Source organism: Lonchura striata, chromosome 21, assembly GCF_046129695.1.
Source record: "Lonchura striata isolate bLonStr1 chromosome 21, bLonStr1.mat, whole genome shotgun sequence".
NCBI lineage: Eukaryota > Metazoa > Chordata > Aves > Passeriformes > Estrildidae > Lonchura > Lonchura striata.
The window spans coordinates 10565482-10587875 of NC_134623.1; positions in this window are offsets into that span (position 1 = coordinate 10565482).

A 22394-nucleotide genomic window follows, 5' to 3' on the forward strand; every position below is an offset into this window, starting at 1 on the left:
ACTTGTTAAACCTCACCTTGTTGAATTTGGGCTCTGGATCCAGCCTGTGCAGGGCCCTGTGCAGAGCCCTCCTACCCTCCAGCAAATCAACACACACATCCAGCTTGATGTTATCTGCAATAATGTCCTTGGTTCCAAGGTGCCCCTCAGTGTCACAATGTCCTTTTGGTCACACCAGGCCCTGCACTGTCACACTGGTCTCCTTGGATCCATGGGGCCCCAACATGTGACAGTGTTCTCCTTGGTTCCATGGGCCCCAAAATGTGACAATGGACTCCTTGGTTCCATGGGGCTCCACAGTGTCACAATGCTCTTGTTGGTGCCGCAGTTTCACAGTGGCCCCTTGGTTCCATGGGGCCCCAGGGTGTCACAAAGGCCCCATGGTCACACGAGGTTCCACACTGTCACAATGCTCTTTGTGTTTCCACAAGTCCCCTCAGTGTCACAATGGACTCCTTGTTTCCACGAGGCCACACAGTGTCACAATGGCCTTCCAGATTCCTGGAGGCCCCAGAGTGTCACAGTGGCCCCTCGGTTACACAAGGTCCTGCAGTGTCACAATGTCCCCTTGGTTCCAGGAGGCTCCGCAGTGTCAGAATAGCCCCTTGGTTCCCCTGGGCCCTGGACTCTCCCAATGCTCTCCTTGGTTTGGCAGTGTCACAGTGGTGAAACCCCTCGGTCACAAGAGGCCCCGCATGGTCACCATGGCCTCTGTGGTTCCACCAGGACCCAGTGTCACAGAGACTCCCAGGTTCCATTTGGCCCCAGAGCACCACAGTGGAGCCCTGGTTCTATGGGGCTGTACAGTGTCACCATGGTCCTCTTAGATCCTCAATGCCCTGCAGGGTCACAATGGCCCCAGAGTGTCCCAATCATCACAGAATGAGAGAATCAAACAGGCTGGAAAAGACCTTTGGGATCATCAAGTCCAACCAATGCCCTAATACCGCCTTGTCACCCAGACCATGCCACTGAGTGCCACTGGAGAGGGACAGTGACACTGCCACCTCCCCCATGGCCTGCCCATTCCAGTGCCCACTCACCCTTTCTGTGAAGAACTTCTTCCTCTTGTCCAGCCTGAACCTCCCCTGGTGCAGCTGAAGGCTGTGTCTTCTTGTCCTGCCCTCCAGCAGATCCACATTCACACCCAGCTTGGTGTCATCTGCAAATTTGGGGATGGTGGGCTTGATCCCCTCACCCAGATCATTAGTGAAGGTGTTAAACAGGACTGGGCCCAACACAGATCCCTGGGGCACCAGGGACTGGACACCAGCTGAGTGCAGCACCATCCCCACCCCTCTCTGGGCCCAGCCTCCAGCCAGCTCTTCCATCTCCCAGCCAGGAGGGAACCTGCCCAAGCCGTGGGCTGCAGCTTTTCCAGGGAATGCTGTCAGAGACAGTGTCCAAGGCTTTGCTGAAGTCCAGATGTACACATCCATAGCCTTTCCCACATCCACAGGTGGGTCACCTGGTTATAAAAGGAGATCAGGTTGCTCAGGCAGGACCTGTCCCTCTTAAATCCACGCTGGCTGGCTCTGACCCCTTGGCCATCCTGTGGGTGCCCTGTGGTGGCTCTCAAGGTGATCTGTTCCATAACCTTGCCGGGCACCGAGGTCAGGCTGACAGGTCTGGAGTTCTCCAGATCCTCCTTCCAGCCCTTCTTGGGGATGGGCTCACACTGGCACCTCCAGTGCTCTGGGACCTCCCTGGTGAGCCAGGACTGATGGTAAATGATGGGGAGCAGCTTGGGGAGCTCATCCCCCAGCTCCCTCATCCCCCGAGGATGGATCCCATCCCATCCACCTGTGTGAGCATCTAAGCGGCTCAGCAGGTCAGGAGCTGCTTCCTCCTGGATTACAGGGGCCTGTTCTGCTCCCTGTGCCCATCTACCAGCTCAGGAGAACTCTTGTCCTGAGGACAGCCTGTCCTAATATTGAAAATTGAGACAGACAAGGTCTTAAGTAGATCAGCCTTTTCCTTATCTTTAGTTCTTATATTCTCCACTGCATCCATTAAAGAATAGTAGAGGTTCTCTTTATCCAATGTTTTGCTATTAATTTAATTATAGAAACATTTTCTATTATTTTTCACAGAAGTGGCCAGGTTAAGCTTTAATTGATATTTCACCTCTTAACTTCTCTTTCTCCGTGACCTAACAACGTCCTTAAACACTTCCTAAGTTGCCTGACCTTCTGTCCAAAGTTGATGCACCCTCTTCTTTCCCCTGAGTTCCCACAAAACCTCCACGGGCAGCCAGGACAGTAATTTTCCTCACCAGCTCATCATTTGCCACACTGGGACAGACTGCTCCATCCCCCTTAAGGTTACTTTCTGGAAATGTCTCCATCCTGCCTGGACTACTTTGTTTTTAAAAACTGTTTCCCTTAAAAAATCAGGACCTGATTCACTACTCCCCAAATCTGCATCCTAAATAAGCCAAAGTCTGCCCTTTCTAATTCCAGTGTGGAAGTTTTGTTGCTGCCCCTCCTTCTTTCACAGATCATTGAAAACTTGATTATTTCATGGTCACTGTGCCCCAGGCAGCCTCCGACCCCCACATCTGCCACCAGCCCTTCTCTCTTTGTGAACAGCAGGAGACAGAGCTTTCCTTGGGAATGGAGTGTTACCAAAAAATTGGTAAAACAGAAAACTCCTTAACACCAGTGCAGCATTAAGAAGCAGCATTCTTTATTCAGGGGGATGCACAGGGGATAGCTCCTCCCAAAGCCAAGCATGCTGAGTACAGGAAAGTTTCTGTTCATATTCTGTATTTTGCACACATATTCATTGATTGTGCTGGACTAAACACACATCTGATAATCATTTCCCCAAAATCATTAACATATTTCCCCTCCCCTTTTGCATGCCTTTCTCTGTCCTGGGGGTCTCTCTGGTGGTCCCTGGTGGTCGTGGGCCCCAATGTTCCCGTGGGCCTGGCTGAGCTGGCAGGAGACTGAGGCTGGTGAACTTCCAGTTCCCCTTGTCCCACAATGGGCATTGTGTGGTGTCCATAGGCCTGTTGGTTTTGGAGAACAAGCTCCAGGTGTTAGCTCACCTGGTAGAGACAATTTATCACCTGATAACATGAGGTCAAAGAGTGGGCTATGACATCACATGAGTGATCTATGACAGAATGGTCCATGACATCACAGAGTCATTAATGTGATGTCATCAAGAAGTTATGACATCATAGGCCATCTCTGTGACATCACAGAGCAGGCTTTGACATCACAGGAGAGAGCTTTGAAATTGCAGAGCAGACTGTGATACCACAGAGTTGGCTGTGACATCAGAGACCAGCTGTGTGACATTACAGAATGGGCTGTGACATCCCAGAGGGGCTGTGTGACATCCCAGGAGGGCTCTGTGAGGTCACAGGGTTGGTCACTCAGCCCCAGATCCCCCTCACAGTTTCTCCCAACAAGTCCAATGCTCTTCATGCCCAGAAGGGTCCCTGTCCCCCAGTATCCCCCCAGTCCCCCTGGAGGCACAGCCTCCACCCAAGGATGTTCCACAGGATCCACCCCAGAGCCTGACATGGGGAAAAGGGGCCAGGGCTGTGTGACCAGGACATCAAGGACGTGGATTATCCAGGTGCCTGTGGCCTGGGTTGGGTTCCCCAGGGCAGGAAAGATGTCTGGCAGCTGGAGCAGGTTTAGGGAAGGGCCTCCAAGGTGGGGCTGGAGCCCTTGGGCTGTGAGCAGAGGCTGAGGGAGCTGGGCTTGTCCAGCCCAGAGCAGGGAAGTCTGAGGGGCTCCTCATCCCAGCCTGGCAGTGCCAGCGAGGAGGGGATGGAGAACACAGAGCCAGGCTCTTCACCGGGGGCCTGGTGGGAGACAGAAGCCAATGGGTGGAAGGGGAAAGAGGGGAGATCAGCCAGGCCAGGAGGAGATGAAATGAGTCAGGCTGGTTTCAGCATTTCCTCAACACCAAAAGCAACCTGACCTCCCTTCTTCATCCACCACTGACAGCTTTGCAAATCAGAAATTGTTTGAGCTATTTTTCCCCCACTTCAGGATGAGCATCCTGATACAAGAATGTAATTGTGTTTATATCTATCACAGAACCACGTTTGTCTGAAATTAATTCTAACATGGAAATCATTAGTGGATGGCGGACTCATCAGATGCTGCTAGAACATTGCACATAGCTCATGGCAGAGCGTGGTTGTTATTAAATTGTGTCCTGTTCAACTATGGTCCTTTGGCCATGGAGAGAAACTTTCTGTGCCTCTGACTCTGACCAGTTCCTGACCCCCAAAGGGCACAAGCCTGATGAGTTGTGGTTCCCACTCCAGTGGTGGCACTTGGAGCTCCCTCCATAGCCAGAGCAGAGCTCCCTTGTCCCAGAAAGTCCCTAGTAATGCAGGGATGAAGGAAACAGGACAGGCTGTGGGGATCAGGGGCAGGGCATTGCCAGGGATTTGGGGTGGCTGTGAGCCCAGGGCAGGACCCGGCCCTTGGCCTTGGTGAACCTCATCCCATTGTCCTGGGCCCATGGCTCCAGCCTGTCCAGATCCCTCTGCAGAGCTTCCTGCCCTCCAGCACAGCCACACTCCCACCCAGCCTGGGCTCACCTGGAACTGCCTGAGGGTGCCCTCGATGGCCTCGTCCAGATCAGCAATAAAGAGATTTCACTGACCTGGACCCAGTCCTGTGCCCTGGGGACACCCCTGGATGTGACTCCATTCCTCAGCTGCTCTGAGTGCCAGGGCTTGGATGGGGGAATTGGTAGGTATGGGGTAGGGACAAAGTGTGATTGATTGTCAGCTATGAAGGGTCTTGATTTTCATGTCTATTCCAACTGCATGCGAAGTTTGATTCAGTGTCATCTGGACATTGAACATATCAATAAATTAACAGAAAAAAACCCCAACTAAACAGGACCTACAAAATATTTTTTCACTGTCTTTTTAAATATAATGTATTCACTTTGAATAGGTTTCTGAAACTTGTCTAATCAACCACAAAAAATTTCAAAACTTAAATTATTCCTTGAGGCTTAGCTTGTTAAGGTGTTCTGAATGTTAATGAGCCCTGGAGCACTGAATTCCTGAACTGAAGAGCTGAAGGCTGAAGAAGCCTCTGGAGCAGTAAAATTCAGCAGCAGCCTCCAAGTTGCTGAGGATGTCAGCAGCCCCCACTGAGGCCATCCCTGTCCAGAGGCCCTGGGGGAATGGGCAGACAAGGAGAGCGTCCCTGGGGCTGGGGCAGCAGAACTCAGAGGCACCAGCAGCTCCAGCTGGGAAATGGAGTGTGGGATGGGGCTGTGAAAGCCCTGCCTGGGCTGTGCCAAGCAGGACAGTCAAGCCCTGACCCCCATCCACTAAAAAACTCTCTCAAGAAGATATTTAAAAGAAATGACAATAACTGGTGTCCTCTGAGTTGGATGCACTGGAGCAATACTATCAAGAGATACTCAGGAGCTCTAAACAACAAAAGAGCCTTTACTGGGAAATTTAGAAAAATCAGAGAAACTTCAAAAAACGTTTTAATACGGCATTCAATCAACAAAAAAAACTTCTTTAACTTGGCCCATTCAACTTCACAAACTCTAAGCCTGTTCAATTTTAAGTTAATCAATATTTGCAACAGTACAGAAAAAGAAGAAGTAGATACAGAGAGAGAGAAAAATAAGATACAGAGAGAGAAGTACACACTCAGCTACCACCTCCTGGATTCCAGCAATGTTCAGCTGGAAATTCCAAGAGAAGGTAGGGTCAAGATGTGTGCTTGCCTTGTGGTCAGCCTTAAATACCCCTTGGTCCTCCTGGGCCCTTCCCCCAGGTGGGACTTGGGGTCATTTGGTCACTCAGGAGCTGGGCTGGGGCTCCAGAGGTGGCTGTGCAGCATTGCCTGTGCTGTGCCAGGGACTGGCAGACACTGCTGGGCTGGGATAGAGGCTCTGGGGGGATTGGGGTTCCAGGGCAGGGCAGTGCTGGGGTTCCAGGGCAGGGCAAGGCTGGACCTGCCCCTTCCTCCCCCACACTGAAATGTTTCCAGCCAGCAATCTCCTCCAGTCTGTCACAACAGTCAACATTTGCCGCGCTCCCGCCCCGGTTCCCTTTGTCTCAGCCCCGGCTAGCTCTTGTGGGGCGAGGGCGGGCGATGGAGGCACCCTCCGCCGCTCCCAGCTGGGGTTTGGAGAGTGCCTTTGTGGGTTCCGGGCAGCGCTAGCAAGCCTCGCGGTGGTAAATGAAGAGCGGATCCTGCTGGGGGCTAAGTCCGAGTTTATTGTAGCCGAACGGGGCCAAATGTCCTAGAACGATGCCAGCCAACAGGAACAAGCACAAGGTTCTTGCACTGGCTTATAAACTGTAAGGGAGGGGTATCCAACGACCAATGGGGATAGGGATAGGGGGTGGCTCCGGGATGGGGGGATATGATGGGGTCCAATGGGGGAAGGATATGGGGGGAGCCCCAGGTCCTCGCCCAATCACCCGGTGCCCTGAGTAGAAGCTTCTGGATGGATGGGAAGGGGCACCGAGTGATAGACAAGGCACCCGGGGGGGGTAAAATGCCTCTTTCAGGGTGATGAATAGATACTGGGAAGGCGGGAAGGGAGGACAAGGCGGGAAAACTGGGGATAAACCAAGTTGCACACGGGGGTACAAAGGAATAAACCAATACATAATACAGGGATAATAAAACATATACATAACGCAACTCCACAAACATTGGTGGTGAAATCCCAATATGGCCATTGACACTGCAGGAGAAGGACAGTTGTTTTCTATAGGAAGGAAAGCCCCAAGCCCCAGTGAGAAGAGACCCTGCAGGTGCCAAGCTGTCAGGCAGCCCCTGGAGGTCAAACCAGCCAGACCTGTTCCATGTTCCCTTGGATCCTTGGGACCCCACAGTTTCCCAGTGGTCTCCGTGGTTCCCAGGCCCCACAATGTCAAGTGACTCCTCTGTTCCATGAGGCCCAAAATGTCATGATGGACCTTTGGACCCTGGGGGTTTGTGGTGTCACAATGGCCTCCTTTGGCTCCACAGGGTCACAATGGAACACTGATGACACGAGACCCTGCAGTGTCACAATGGACCTTTGGTTCCCTGCAACCCTGCAGTGCCACAAAGGCCTCTTGGTTTCACGAGGCCCCACAGTGTCACAATGGTCCTCTTGGTTCTGTGGGGACCTCCAGGGTCACAATGGTCTCACTGGTGCTGTGAGGCCGCACAGTGTCACAATGCTTTGCTTATTCTGTGGGGCCTCATAGTATCCCAATGGTCTCCATGATTCCATGGTGCCCCACGGTGTCACAATGGCCCCTTGGTTCCATGAAGCTGTGAAGTCTCTTAATGCTGTCTCCATGATTCCATGTGGCCTTCCAATGTCACAATGGACCTTTGGCTCCCTGGGGTCTCACCATGTCACAACTGTCCCTTGGTCCCATGACACCCCAAAGTGTCATAAGGGTCTCCACGGTTCCATGAGGCCCCACGGTGTCACAATGGCCCCTTGGTCCCACAGGCCCCACAGTGTCACAATGGCCCCTTGGTTCCATGGTGCCCCACAGTGTCACAATGGTCCCTTGGTTCCATGGTTCCTGTGCTGGTGCATTCCCCCCTCCCCTTCTCAGGCCGCCCTGCCAGATGAGAAATGCTCGCTGGCCTCGTGCGGTGGTGTGTTTTTCTTTCATTTGATATTTGTTTAATATCTGTTTCCCCCCCCCCCAATCCTCCCTCTCCCTGCCCCTTTCCCTAGAACCTTCCCTGTCATTCATTCTAGCCCCCTCCTCAGCTTCCAGATGTTAGTTCTGCCCTAAACTCCTCCCCTGCTATTCCCTCATTGGTTACTGTTCCTACACCCGTCCTCCTGAGTTCTGTATAAAACCTTTGCCCCCCCGCCCGCCGGGGTCTTGGGGCTCATGGAATAAAACCATCTCGTTCCCCCCCCAAGTCCCGTGTCGCCTTCGTCTGTCCCTGCGCGCCACGAACTGAAACTGCAGAGCTTGCGGGGGAAAGCGGCCGCCCGTTCTCTTCCCTCACCGCCCAGCCTGGCACCGCTCGGGGTGCCGCGGCGAGGAGCGCATGCCGCGCCTCAACATATGGTAGCAGAGGATGGTTCCCTCCTTCGTCTTGTAAAAAAAACGGGCAAATTTGTGGGGGCGCCCGCCTCACAGAAGAAGAAGGAGGGAAGAGGAACATCTACGGCCGTAAAAGCTCTGCCGGATGCTATGAGGAGCTGAGCGCCGAGCGAAAAAGATTGAGGCTCCGGGACCTCTTTGTTCTCGCCATCTTCCCGCCCGGGAGCAGCCGCGCTGCACGGGCAGCCGGGCTGCAGAGCTTTTTGGCGGGCAGACTTACCCGAGAACACAGAGGGCGGTTTTGGCAGCGGCTCGGGGGAGCCTGAAGAGGGGCTGATCGAGAAGAGGTTCATTCCTCGGTCAGCATCTGCAGCGAGACCACCGGAGGCTGATAGTGGCCGAAACCAAGGCTTCGGGGACGAGTCTTGGTTTAACGGGAACACCCAGGCTTCCGGAAGGGCCAAAACCGGGAAGGAACATCCCCAGTTTTCAGCGCGACTTTTCCATCGAGTCGAGGAGAAGATTCAAGCCATCTCCGTCCGAGCCTGCAAGGTAAGGTGGGCTACACGGGGTGGGGGTCGCCCCGACGGGCGGCTGGGTCTGCCACCTTTTTTTTTCTCGCGTTTTAACCCCCGTCTGCGCCCAGACTGGGGCTGTAGCCGTGCATGTCCCTGGCAAGCGGGTGGGTTTTCTTTTTCTGGGGGAAGCTAGCACTGAGTGCTATCCTTCGCCTAGTCTTCTGTGGGGACCTAGATTAGATCGCTTTTTCTTCTCCTCGAAAAAGTTGTCTTCTCTATCCTCCCCTCCCCATTCTGGGCTGGACGGAGGGGGTAGAAAAGACACCAGTAGAGATCAGCTAAGAAGACGACACGCTAGCTATAGGAGAGTTGTTAAAAGGGGCCCTTTACACCCACGCATTGCGCCGACATCCAGCTGCGTCGGGCGGCCCCCCCCCCCTCCTATAAATTTCCCCTTTTTGCTTCTGTGAAGCTCCCTATGCCCCCATCCCGTCGGACTTTCCTAAAACCCTTTCCTATCCTCCCTTGGGGATTGCTGTGGCCGAGCCGCCCCAAGTGCCCTGCCGGACACTGCTCAGGCCAAGTGCAGTGTATCTGGCACCCCCTCTCAAGATGGCGCTGGCCACGCCGCTCGAGACCCGCTTTCCCGCCTTGACCCTTCTTTTCCGCCCCTGGCTTCCCGCCAGTCCCATCTCTCCCCCAATAGCCCTGCACCGTCCCTGCACGAGACTAGTCCCTATTGTGGGGAGGCAGGGTTAGATATTCCCCCATCCTTCTTCGGGCTCGTCCTCCAGGGGGAGGGTCGGGAGGGATCTTCTCCCGAGGAAATGGAGCCGAAACCCGGGACTGGAGATCCGTCATTTTGTCTTCCCCCTGAAATGGCGGCGCCCCGGTCCACCCCTTACCGATACCCCCTGTTAATCATGGCAATCACTAATTAAGTGATTGTCTGATTCCCCTATCCTATTCCTTAATGTACCCTACCCAATATTCCTTTTTATTTAACTACAAATTCCTCTTTTTGCTTTTGATTATTTTTGAATAATCTGTTTGTTGAGTTATATTTTATAGAAAAAAAAATCATCCCAGTTAATTATTACTCAAGATATTATGCCCACCTCTCAAACGGACATTCAAATTGAACAAACCACATCGCTGTCCGCTGACTCTGCTTTAAAACAAGCGCCGTTATCCGCTGACTCTGCTTTAAGAATTTGAGAAGCTAAACATCGCAAGCGCCGCGACGAAGCAAATTCTAAATCAAATGAAGTCACAAATCCTGCTGTGCTTTGTACCCTTAATTTGGACTTTAATTTAGGACAATTTTATATATTCCAGATAAAGTTTTTATATGTTTCATATGTTGTAATCACAATTAGTTTATCATTTTTTAATGTCTTTCAATTTATGTTTTTTTAATAATATGTAATGTTACAATTTGATTTTATATTAAGTTGTTTTGTTGTAATTATAATTAATTCAGTCTTTTCTGATATTTTTTGACTTAAAGGCTGTGTTTAACCATTATTGCTACAGGAATCACTCAGCTACTATATCGCTTCAGGCTTGCTGCATTGCTGCGAAATTTAAAAATTTATTAGTTATATTTAGTTGATTTTTTATTATATTTAATTCCAATAATTCCATTTAATTATTTTATTTAAATTAGATAATTGTAATTTTAATCATTCTAATTAAATTTTAAAATTTAATTTCTGTCAATTATTTCAATTCTATTTCAATTATTTCAATTATTTACATTATTTTAAATTTTTACCCAGAGCAGCAAAACAGCAAGTTTTGTGCAGTCTTGTGTCTAATTTAGGCTGTTACTACTCTTCCTGCCCTATAAATGCAATAATGTGTCTTTCATGTCCTTTAAGTAATTTACAATATTATCATATGATTTTATATTATTTACATGTTTTATTAATTTACTTAAACCACAAAATTCTCCTTCTTTTTGTAAAGAAAAAGAGGGAGATGCGGTGGTGTGTTTTTCTTTCATTTGATATTTGTTTAATATCTGTTTCCCCCCCCCCAATCCTCCCTTTCCCTGCCCCTTTCCCTAGAACCTTCCCTGTCATTCATTCTAGCCCCCTCCTCAGCTTCCAGATGTTAGTTCTGCCCTAAACTCCTCCCCTGCTATTCCCTCATTGGTTACTGTTCCTACACCCGTCCTCCTGAGTTCTGTATAAAACCTTTGCCCCCCCGCCCGCCGGGGTCTTGGGGCTCATGGAATAAAACCATCTCGTTCCCCCCCCAAGTCCCGTGTCGCCTTCGTCTGTCCCTGCGCGCCACGAACTGAAACTGCAGAGCTTGCGGGGGAAAGCGGCCGCCCGTTCTCTTCCCTCACCGCCCAGCCTGGCACCGCTCGGGGTGCCACGGCGAGGAGCGCATGCCGCGCCTCAACAGCCTCGGCCTTGGCCAGCAGCCTCTGGGCTCAGCTCCTCTGGAGCTCAGCACAAACACGCTCTGCTCCAGGCACTGCTGCTGCCCAGCCAGCTCCTGGCTGCTTTAGGAGCAGCCCTGGGAACTGTTTGTGTTCCCTCGGTGGCACAACATCCCTGTTCTCACACTGCCAAAGAAAGCTGCTGATGTCAAGTGCGGCCAGGATGAAACATGGCTGGGACTGCAGCCCCTCTCTTGGGGCCCTACAAAGAGTGCTCCAAAAGGAGCCCTTGGAGCTCTCCTGGGCCAGCGACTCCCTCTGTGTGGGGCCTCTCCGAGCCGGGAACTCTCCCGTTTGCTGCACTCGGGGATCCCCAACAATGAGGGAGCCTGGGCCGATCCCCCCACTCCTCCAGGCTCAACCCTTCCCTGCTGGGGAGATGCCAAAGCATCCACAGGGAGCATTTCCCTGCCCTCAGGGGAATTTCTCACAGGTGCCCTGCACTGACTCTCTGTGTCTGTGTGCACACAGGAGTGCCTGTGCTGGGGAAATGTGGCAGGAATGCTGCTCCCTGAGGGGTCTGACTGCCTTGGATAGCAGAGCCAGTCAGGCCTGTAGGTAAGGCTAAATCACGAGGTCTAAGCTAAGTTAAACGCTGCTAAGAGTTGTTCTTTTGCTAAGTTCATATGTTTAATATAAGTTATATGTTAAGTTAAATATTGTTAAATGTTATTCCTGTTTTAAATTGCATAGTTATAGGTTATAAGTTAGGTTAAATACTGTTAAGCTCTGTTCTTCTGCTAAATTGTTAAGTTTAATGTAGAAATTAAGGTAAAGGTATAAGGTAACTCCTATGAGGTTTTAGGTCTGTTAAGGTTTTGGGCCATATTCCTTTTATCCTTGCCCTCATTTTTTTTGTGTCACACACACAGGGACAGTTCTTGGTTCATTTCTGGTTTGATTGCCTGGATTTTGTTTGGTTTTGTTGTTGCTTTGTTTCCTTGCTGTGCCTGAAGTGTCCAAGCAGGAGCAGAGTGACTCTTGCCAAGGAACTTTGTGCTGCTGTCACTTAATATTAAATCTGGTTTTTGCTGGGGATTTTTTCAGCGCTCTCAAACCCTCATTGATCACAGGGTGAAGGAGCCCTGGCCCAGGCTCTGGCCCTGGGGGACACGGGGACACTGCCGGGGGGTCCCTGTCCCCCTGTCCCACCCCCCATGGCTCCAGCCCCCGTCCCCGTGTCAGGCTCTGGGGTCGATCTCGTGGAACATCCTCTGGGGGAGGCTGCGGCGCCAGGGGCAGGGGGACTTGGGGGCACAGGGGACCCCGCTGTGCACGAGCAGCGTTGGACTTCTCTGGGGGAACTGGGAGGGGAATGGGGCAGAATGACCTCCCCGGTGACCTCACACAGCCTCTCAGATGTCACATAGCCATCTCTGTGATGTCACACAGCCCAGTCTGTAATGTCATACAGGCCCTGTGATGCTGGGCAGTTCCGGCGCCATCCCAGCAGTGGCCTCTCCCTCCTGCCCCGTCCCTCAGCCAGTGCCACCCTTGGGGCTCTGGGCCTTGGCTTCTTCTTCTCCCTGGGCATCCCTGCTGCCCACCCAGGGTTTCCCGGGGAGCTGCTGCCCCTGATCCAGGGGCTCTGCTCTGCTGCCCTGGGCACCCCCGGGTTCCCAAAGCACCCCATGGCCAGGCTGGGCCCAGGGTGTCACAATGTCCCCTTGGTTCCATCAGGCCTCACAGTGTCACAATGCTCCCTGCGCTCTCTGAGGCCCCACATCACCCAGCCCAGGCCATTGCTGTGGTTCCAGTCCCTCCCAGTATGATCCCAGTGATTCCCAGTCTCTCTCAGTATATCCCACTTGATCCCAGCATGCTCCCAGTCACTCCCACATCCTCCCAGTTGCTTCCAGTATCATTCCAGTTGCCCAGAACCACTCCTAGCCACGTTCAGTGCAGTACCAGCTACTCCCAGGATATCCCAATTGCACCAACCATGGTCCAAACTGCCCTCAGCATGTTCCTGGTCACTCCCAGTATGATCCCAGTCCCCCTCAGTGTCATCCTAGTTCCACCCAGTATGATCCCAGTTGCCCCCAGTCACCCCTAGTACAGTCCCGCTCACTGCCAGTATGACCTCAGTGGCCCCCATTACAGACACAGTCACTCTCAGTTGCCCTCACTTGCCCCCAAAATGGTCCCAGCTGTTCTCAGTGTTGTCCCCTCCAGTATGGTGCCAGACACTCCCAGTATATCCCAGTTGCCCCCAGCATGCTCCATCCCAGTCACCCCAGAGTTCCCAGTGTGGTTCCAGTTGCCCCCAGGATGACCTCACTCATTCGCAGTATATCCCAGTTACCTCCAGCAGGCCCCCAAACCCCCTCCCAGCACCACAAATGGCCCCAAGAGCCACAACAGCCTCTCTCAGTCCCACCAGGAGTCCCTAAAACCCCTCCCAGCCCTCCATGGAGCTGAGCAGGAGAGGTTGGTGGACAGGAACATCCCCAGCAAGGGTCAGTTAGGGCACTTCAGCAGCAATTTGGGCATTTTGTGGGGAACACCTGGAATGGGCAGACCCAGGCCAGGGACTGGGACAGACAACTGGAATTCCGGGAGAACAGATGAGGTTAGATGGACCCGTTCTGCTGGAACAACTACAAGAACATGGCCATGTCCCTTGGCTTGGATGGTCCCACAACACCCAAATCCTCCCCTTAACCTCAAATTCACATTCAAATCCCAGTAAAATGATTCAGCTTTAGATCTCTTTACTTGATTTCTTTATTTTTACCCCAATTCTAGGTGTTTTGATGGGATAAACAAGGAGATTATTCAGGTGGGAAAAGATCTCCATGATCATCCATTATTGCTTGATGCCACCAGAAGAAAAAGTGACACAGCAGGTAAGAATTTCTTGGGCTGTAAAGTCAAAGAAACAGCTCTTCCCAATTAATTTTCAATATTGATCAGAGTCCCGATGGATTTTCCTGGTCTGTGTTCATCCAGGTGTCTATGGGCATCCAGGAGGATTTGAAGACCACTTTCCAGGTGTCTTCTCAGCAGGGATCACAAGGAATGTGGGTCACCAGGTCTCTGACCAACATGGGTCTTCTAAAGGAGGATGGAGTGGGAGCAGCGCATGAAGCTCTTCCTGCAGTCGGGGCAGTCATAGGGCTTCACTTACCTGTGCCTAAGTTGGTGTCGAGTCAAGTGAAAGCTCCTGGAGAAGCTCTTACCACACAGGGGACACTCATAGGGCCTCTGCCTGGTGTGGATGTGCCGGTGCCGGACAAGGTGGGAGTTTTGCTTGAAGCCCCTCCTGCAGTCAGGGCAGCGGAAGGGCCTATCCCCGTTGTGAATCCGCTGGTGCTTGCAGAGAGCAGAGCTCCACCTAAACCTCTTCTGACACTCGGGACACTCATAGGGCCTCTCCCCAGTGTGGATGCATTGGTGGATGATGAGTTCTGAGCTCCAGCCGAAGCCCTTCCCACACTCCCCACACTTGTAGGGCCATTCCATGGTGTGGATCATCTGGTGGCGGATCAGGTGGGATTTCCGCCTGAAGCTCTTCCCACACTCCGAGCACTTGTACGGCTTCTCCCCATCATGAAGCTGCTCATGGACCACCAGCTCTGAGCTCTGGCTGAAGCTCTGCCCACCTTCCTGACACTGGGTGTGTCTTTCCTCCTCAGATGACCTTGGGCTGGTTTTGCAGCCCCTCCTCCTGCGGGATCTCTGGGGCTTTTCCTCCCCGTTGGGTTCCTGTGCTGTGGAGCCAGTCAAAATGGCCTCTTCCATGAGGTTCTGCTGCGGGGATTTGTCCTTCCTGGTCTCCATCTGCAGCTCCTGCTCTGGGGGAGGAAGGACAAGGAGAGGATGGGATTTGCCAGAGGGAAGGGCAGGGAGATCCCCCGAGTGCGTCCCCAGCAGGAGGACACCGGTAGCGGGGCTGTCCTGCAGCCAGGGGCCAGGCTGGGCTGGGAGATGGAGCAGGAGAGAGGTGGAAAGGGGCACTGACTTCCTCCTCACCTGCCTGGGCATCTCAGGGCATCTTCCTCTTCCTCGCAGCCTCCTCCTCCATCTGGAAGATATTTGGAGATGGGAAATCCTGTTTTGAAAGGAAAACAAGGGATGAGCACAGTGAGTTTTGTACTGGTTTCAAAGCAAACCTGGGAGAGAGTCTAAGCCAGAAGGACAATTTAATAGGAAAATTAAGATCAAAGCTATGATACAGAAAGACTGGTTTAAACTCACAGAGTCAGGATATAACCTGACACCCTGATAATCAGGGTGGTGGTAGCAGTCTGATGAAATGGTGGCTGCAGTCTGGCTGGAGTGATGAACGTGATTCTCTCAAAGCAGTGATCCTGTAGAAGGGTCTGGTCTTCCTCTGAAGGTCCAGTGGTGGTTATGGAGTTCTTGTCCTCTGCCAATCCAGTAGCCAAGGTGGTCATGGTGTTGCAAGGGTGAGATTATATCCAGGTAGGAATGCTTGGTTCCTCCCCCTGGGCGGAGCATCCCACAATGGGATGATGTAATTTTATCAGTCCTGCAGTGACACTCAATGGCCCATTAAGAGAAGATGGCCCCTGGAGGGCGTTATCAGGGCTGAGCCATGGAAGAGATAAAGAACACTGCCCCACCTGTTGATAACAGTTTTTGGAGATGGGGACTGAAAACACTTTTGGTTACATCTGACACTGTAACCTGAAACAGTGAGGCAATCCCTGCTCGGGGTGGGGGGTGAACACCACCCCCCTTACCCAAACTGGCTCAGGTGTAAAATCCCCACCCTGGGAAGGCCACGCACACAGGGGACAATGTCACACTTGCCCTGCCCCAGGGGAGATCTCTGTTCCTGTCAGTCCCTTGCTCTCTCCCCTTTTCTCTTTCTTTCCATCTCTCTCTCTACCTCACATTTACTGTCAATAAAATCCACTTTGGATTTGGTCTCCTTAGCAGCTTAATTGCAGCAGAGGCATCTCTCCAACAATTTTGTTAACCAGATTGTGACAGGGCTCAGGGCCCCAGTGGAAATAATTATTTTTTTCGGGTGACCAGGTAGAGAGGGCTCACAATCTGGCTGTACTCGGGAATGTGCATCCTCCAAAAGCCTATGGCACCTAGGAAGGCTTGTGTCTCCTTCTTGTTGGTAGGTGGAGACATAGCGGTGATCTTGTCGATTATTTCTGTCGGGATCTGACGACGTCCATCTTGCCACTTGACTCCTAGAAACTGAATTTCTTGAGCTGGTCCCTTAACCTTGCTTAATTTAATGGCAAAACCAGCTTTCAGTAAAATCTGGATAATTTTTTCTCCCTTTTCGAAGACTTCCCCTGCTGTGCTCCCCCACACAATGATGTCATCAATATACTGTAGATGTTCGGGAGCCTCGTTCTTTTCCAGTGCAGCCTGGATCAGTCCATGGCAGATGGTGGGACTGTGTTTCCACCCCTGGGGCAGTCGGTTCCAGGTGTACTGCACTCCCTTCCAGGTGAAGGCAAACTGAGGTCTGCATTCCGTTGCCAAAGGAATGGAGAAGAAGGCATTTGCAATATCAATGGTCGCATACCACTTTGCTGCCTTGGACTCCAGCTCATACTGAAGCTCCAACATGTCTGGCATGGCAACGCTCAGTGGTGGTGTAACCTCATTCAGGCCGCAGTAGTCCACCATCAGTCTCCATTCCCCACTGGACTTGCGTACTGGCCATATAGGGCTGTTGAAAGGTGAATGGGCCTTGCTGACCACCCCTTGGCTCTCCAATTTACGAATCATCTCATGGATGGGGGTCACAGAGTCTCTGCTGGTACGATATTGCCGACGGTGCACTGTTGTCATGGCAATTGGTACCTGCTGTTCTTCAACTCTCAGCAGTCCCACAGCAGAAGGGTCATCTGAGAGACCAGGCAAGGTATTCAGTTTCCAGATGTCTTCTGTCTCTACAGCAGCTATCCCAAAAGCCCAGCGATGTCCTTTTGGGTCTTTGAAATATCCATTTCTGAGATAGTCTATGCCAAGGATGCATGGGGCCTCTGGACCAGTCACGATGGGGTGTTTCTGCCACCCGTTCCCAGTTAAACTCACTTCAGCCTCTAATACAGTAAGCTGCTGGGATCCTCCTGTTACCCCAGAAATAGAAATTGATTCTTCTCCTACATATCTTGATGGCATCAGGGTACATTGGGCACCGGTGTCAACCAAAGCTGTATATTTTTGTGGTTCAGATGTGCCAGGCCATCAAATCCACACGGTCCAATAGATCCGATTGTCCCTGTCCTCTACCTGGCTAGAGGCAGGGCCCCTCTATTCCTGGTCATGGTACACGTTGCTCTCTTCTGGTAAATAGGTTCTTGAGGTTCCTTCAAGAGGATCAGTTATATCATTATTCTTATATTGTCTGGAACTCTGTGTTTGAGAGACTGGAGCAGCATTGACTCTTTTTGTGTTAGGTGTTCTTTTTAGTTCACGTACTCGGGCTGCTAAGGAAGAGGTGGGTTTTCCATCCCACTTCCTCATGTCTTCTCCATGCTCCTGAAGAAAAAAACAGAGGTTTCCTCGTGGAGTGTATCCTCTCTCCTTGGCTTGGGAGCACTGGCTCCTAATGGCAGAGATTCTTCTTGGTTCTGGTGAAATATGGTAGCCTTCTTCCTTAAGTTCCTTTTTTAGTTTCTTATGACTCTCTTCAATCAAGTCCCGGACTTGCTCAGCCAACCTTGTTTTCATGGACGAGACATGGGTACGAAATTGGGCGGTGACCGTATCCTCGTAAATTCTTAATTTATTGGCTAAGACGCCCACCCTGTCCTCGCCTTCTCTCCACTGTAGTGTTGCCAGGTAACGAGTGTACATCTCTGGTCCAAGCCGTGCAAATCGCAACCACATTTGTGATGTGCACTGGACACAGTCTGGACTCTTAGGAAATCTCTCATCTTCTGCGAAAATTATCTCCAACACAGCCAATTCCCTCAGGTATCCGATACCTTGTTCCATGGTATTCCATTTTCCTTGGAGCACCTGGAGGTCTTCTTTACAAAGGTATCTGTCCCTCACACTTGCGAGCAGTCGCCGCCAGAGGCTGAGAGTTTCCTGGGTTCTCCCAATCCCCTGGTCAATGACCACATCCCGGGATAGTGATCCCAGTTGTCTGGCCTCACTTCCATCCAGAATGGTGTCATTGGCTGCAGCGTCCCAGATGCGGAGAAGCCAGGTCAGGATGGACTCATTTGTCTGGCGGGTGAATTCTCTCCGCAGGTCACGTAGCTCACCCAGGGATAGAGAGCGAGTGATGATCTCTGGTTCCGTCTCTTCCGCTGGGTGCGAGGGTCCTGCAGTGTCCTCATCAGTCACTATGCGGACTGATTTGCTCCTCGATTTCTTCTTCTGAACAGGGGCAACTACTATGGGTTCAGGCTGCTCTGGTTTGGTGATGGTTTGTGTGGAGATGCTGATGGCGCTTTCGGTTCCTTCCTCCTCTTTGCTGGTCTGTGTAGGCATAGACACTTTTGCTTTGCTTTTTGTTTTTTCCTCCATGACAGTCTGCGTAGACACGGACACTGTTGTTTTCCTTTTGGTTTCTTCTTTCTCTATGGCAGCCTGCATTGACATGGATGCTGTTGTGGTATTCTGTACAGGCACGGACACTGCTGCTTTCCTTCTTGTTTCCTCTTCCTCAAGAAGACGCTGCACCACACTATCTATGTTTTGCTGCACCACACTATGTAGTGTTTTGTTTCTAAGCATGTTGCAGATTGTGCACAGAAGACAAAGAAGAACTAACAACAACATTATGCTGTCCTTGGCATCCAGAGGGAACTTAACATTTTCAAAAGCTGCTGTGTCAAGCCTGAAAGGTTTGAAAACATCAATCTTTACCCCTCCCCCCAGGGGCTGGGTGAGGTTGCTGAGGCCCCAAACGTAGCAGCCTAGATTAGGACAAGCAAACAGAATTGAGTACGTATTCCAAATCATGTTCATTGCCTCAGAGGTCATAATGCAATAGACATAGTAGACCAATAAAGCAATTCTCATACCATACCCTGGTCTACACATGAGCATTACAATTGCCAAATAATTCCCCACATTTGGGAAAATATAGAGAGCTAGGTATAAGACCCAAAAAAGCATGTTAAGCATCATAGTGAAGAGGTACCCTCTACAATACAAGATTGTAATTCTGACTTCTCTCAGTAATTTCTTGCCTCACATTGGGCGCCAAAATATGTCCTGGTTTGAAAGAAAAACCAGTGAGAGACTCCAAGTCAGAAATACAATTTATTGGGAAAAGGGGAAAAGGTCAAAAAATACATGCAATAATACAAAGGGAAAGGCTACTGACAAAGTCAGAATACAACCTGGCCCGCGTGCTGGTAGCAGTCTGAATTGGAGTAGCTGCGGTCCTCTTGGGATGGCAGATGTAGTTGCTGTGTCTTCTCAGAGAACCTGTGGAAAGGCTCCCCTCTGTGTAGAAATCTCCAGTTTTATCCAGGTGGGAATGCCTAGCTCCTCCCCTTGGGCAGAGCATCTCACAATGGGTCATTATGAGTCACAAGGTGTGTCCTTAATCACCTCCTCCTCCTGGACGGTGTTATCTCTCAGGCATTGATGAGGCCATTAACAACAGATAAGGAAAACTGCTCTAAGGCAATTCCTACTCAGATGGGAATTGGAAAACGTTTTTTTTTAAAACTTGGACACTGTACTCAAACTTAACAGGACTTAACTTATACCTTCACATAAACTGATACTTTCAATTTCACAATTTAGCAAAAGAAGAGAGCTTAAGCGTATTTAACCTAATTAATAACCAGTGACTTTGCAATTTAACAAAGGAATAACATTTAACAATATTAAACTTAGATTATAACTTATATTAAACATTGGAACTTGGCAAGAGAACAACTTTTACCAGTATTTAACTTAGTTTAGACCTTGTGATTTAACCTCACTTACAGGCCTGACTGGCTCAGCTATCCAAGGCACTCAGAGACCTCAGGGAGCAGCATTTCTGCCACATTTCCCCAGCACAGGCACCCCTGTGTGCACACAGACACAGAGAGTCAGTGCAAGGCACCTGTGAGAAATTCCCCTGAGGGCAGGGAAATGCTCCCTGTGGATGCTTTGGCATCTCCCCAGCAGGGAAGGGTTGAGCCTGGAGGAGTGGGGGGATCGGCCCAGGCTCCCTCGTTGTTGGGGATCCCCGAGTGCAGCAAACGGGAGAGTTCCCGGCTCGGAGAGGCCCCACTCAGAGGCCTGGCCCAGGAGAGCTCCAAGGGCTCCTTTCGGAGCGCTCTTTGTAGGGCCCCAAGAGACGGGCTGCAGTCCCAGCCATGTTTCATCCTGGCCGCACTTGGCATCAGCAGCTTTCTTTGGCAGTGTGAGAACAGGGATATTGTGCCACCGAGGGAACACAAACAGTTCCCAGGGCTGCTCCTAAAGCAGCCAGGAGCTGGCTGGGCAGCAGCAGTGCCTGGAGCAGAGCGTGTTTGTGCTGAGCTCCAGAGGAGCTGAGCCCAGGGGCTGCTGGCCAAGGCCGAGGCCAGCGAGCATTTCTCAGCTGGCAGGGCGGCCTGAGAAGGGGAGGGGGGAATGCACCAGCACAGGAACCGTGGAACCAAGGGACCATTGTGACACTGTGGGGCACCATGGAACCAAGGGGCCATTGTGGCACTGTGGGGCACCATGGAACCAAGGGACCATTGTGACACTGTGGGCCCTGTGAGACCCAGGGACCATTGTAACACTGTGTGGCACCATGGAATGTCGGGATCATTGCGACACAAAGAGGCCCCATCAAACCAAGGTTCCATTGTGATACCACAGGGCCTCAGGGAACTGTGGAGACCATTATGACTCTTTGGGATGTCATGGGACCAAGGGCCCATTGTGACATGGCAAGACCCCAGAAAGCCAAAGGTCCATTGTGACATTGGAAGGCCTCATGGAATCATGGAGACACCATTAAGAGACTTCACAGCTTCATGGAACCAAGGGGACATTGTGACACTGTGGGGCCTCGTGAAACCAAGAGGCCTTTGTGGCACTGCAGGGCTGCAGGGAACCAAAGGTCCAGGGTGACACTGCAGGGCCTCGTGTCATCAGTGTTCCATTGTGACCCTGTGGAGCCAAAGGAGACCATTGTGACATCGCAAACTCCCAGGGTCCAAAGGTCGCTTGCGACCTTGTGGGCCTCATGGAACAGAGGATTCACTCGACATTGTGGGGTCTGGGGAGCCACGAAGACCATTGGGAACTTCAGGGCCCCAAGGAACCAAGGGAACACGGAACAGGTCTGGCTGGTTTGGCCTCCAGGGGCTGCCTGACAGCTTGGCACCTGCAGGGTCTCTTCTCATCTGCGATTGAAGCACTGAGGCTTGGGGCTTTACTTCCTATGGAAAAGAACTCTCCTTCCCCTCTAGGCACACATGGCCAGAATTGGGATTTCCCTCCATTTCCTTATATCCAGGGATTGTTCCCATGGACATATTGCCAGGACAAATCTGGCTGGCAGTCGTTTGGTAAGGGTCACTGCTTATCTGCCTCCAAAACATGGGGGAAGGCTCCACGCTTTCCTTCCTTTGGGAAAGAACTGTCCTGCTTCTCCAGGTGCTCATGGCCAAAATTGAGATTGTCTCCAAAATTCCCTATCTCCAAAGACTGCCCCCAGATAAAATCTGCCATTCCTGAAAAGTCTGGCTGGCCTTGCCCTAAAGAGGCTCTCACTTGCCTTCCAAACAGTGGGGCTCTGTGCTTTCCTTCCTATGGAAAAGAACTGTCCTTCTCCTGCAGGTGCCAATGGCCATATTTGGATTTCACCTCCAACACTGCCTATTGTGAGAGCCTGGAGGAGATTTTTGGCTGGAAACATTTCATGTTGGGGGGTGGAATGGGCAGGTCCAGCCTTGCCCTGCCCTGGAACCCCAATCCCCCCAGAGCCTCTATCCCAGCCCAGCAGTGTCTGCCAGTCCCTGGCACAGCACAGGCAATGCTCCACAGCCACCTCTGGAGCCCCAGCCCAGCTCCTGAGTGACCAAATGACCCCAAGTCCCACCTGGGGGAAGGGCCCAGGAAGACCAAGGGGTATTTAAGGCTGACCACAAGGCAAGCACACATCTTGACCTTGCCTTCTCTTGGAATTTCCATCTGAACATTGCTGGAATCCAGGAGTTGGTAGCTGAGTGTGTGCTTCTCTGTATTTTTTTTTTTTTCTCTCTTTCTGTATCTACCTCTTCTATTTCTGTACTCTTGCAAATATTGATTAACTTAAAATTGAACAGGCTTAGAGTTTGTGAAGTTGAATGGCCCAAGTTAATACTTTGAGAAGTTTTTTTTGTTGATTGAATGCCATATTAAAATGTTTGCCAAAGTTTCTATGATTTTTCTAAATTTCCTAGTAAAGGCTGTTTTGTTGTCTAAAGCTCCTGAGAAACTCTTGATAGTATTGCTCCAG